Source organism: Suncus etruscus, chromosome 4 (genome assembly GCF_024139225.1).
Source record: "Suncus etruscus isolate mSunEtr1 chromosome 4, mSunEtr1.pri.cur, whole genome shotgun sequence".
NCBI lineage: Eukaryota > Metazoa > Chordata > Mammalia > Eulipotyphla > Soricidae > Suncus > Suncus etruscus.
In genome coordinates, this window is record NC_064851.1 from 16,531,776 (window position 1) to 16,532,813 (window position 1,038).

General features: G+C 46.1%; 1 non-coding gene across 1 annotated transcript; it reads left to right on the top strand.

Moving 5' to 3' along the window:
- Window positions 1–548: 548 nt before the first annotated feature.
- Window positions 549–684, top strand: LOC126007696 (small nucleolar RNA SNORA66). The gene has a single exon (XR_007495192.1). It is a non-coding gene; the product is annotated as a small nucleolar RNA SNORA66 (small nucleolar RNA).
- Window positions 685–1,038: the final 354 nt, after the last annotated feature.

Below are 1,038 nucleotides of genomic sequence, written 5' to 3' on the forward strand. Positions count from 1 at the left end.
TCTTCGTTGATATCAGCAAGAGTGGCTGGCCCCACAGAATGGAACCAAGGGGCTCCTTCCAGTTAAAAAAAAAAGGGGGGGGGAGGATCTGGAGAGATAGCACCGCGCTAGGTCGTTTGCCCTGCACACAGCTGATCCAGGACGGATGGTGGTTTGAATCCTGGCTTCCCATATGGTTCCCCCACACACACACACACACTGTGCCTACCAGGATCCTGAGCACTGCAGGGTGTGACCAAAACAAAACAAAACAACAACAACAACAGCAACAGGGGCTGGTGAGATAGCATGGAGGTAAGGCGTTTGCCTTGCATGCAGAAGATCAGTGGTTCGAATCCCCACATCCCATCCCCCGAGGCTGAGTGTAGAGCCAGGAGTAACCCCTGAGTTCTGCTGGGCCTGATTCAAAAATCAAAAAAAAACAAAACAACAACAACAAAAAACCAACAACAACAAAAAGGAGACTTGGGGAAGGGATAGGCCACACTATTACACACATGAGGACTTTGTGTTCAGGAGTGAACCCCGTGGTGCTGTGGGTTGCCAGGATTTCAACTGGATCACATCACCCTCTGCCTGATGTCGCAGAAGGGAAGAGAACTAGGTTTTCTAAAGTAACTGCAGTGACAGCAATGGGTTAACTTCAGTTTGTACTGATAATGCTTATTCTATCCTGGTAGAGGGTAAAAATAAACTAGTATAGGAAATAAATAAGCAGGGGCTGGGGAGGGTGGGGGGTATTAAGTTTATGACTGAATCCCAACTATAACTACAAACATGCTTGTAATCATGGTGCTTAAATAAAGATTTAAAACAAACAAAAAACAAGCTAGGTCACAGTGTATGGAAGGTAAAAAGCATTAACTCTATATTATCTCTCTGGCTGTTCCCCCACTTTTATTATTATTATTGTTTGGAGATTTTGGGTCACAGTAGGCTATACACTCAGGGATTACTCCTTGCTCTTGCCTCAGGGATCCCTCCTGGCAGTGCTCAGGGGATCATATGTGGCACTGGGGATTGAACTCAGGCTGACCA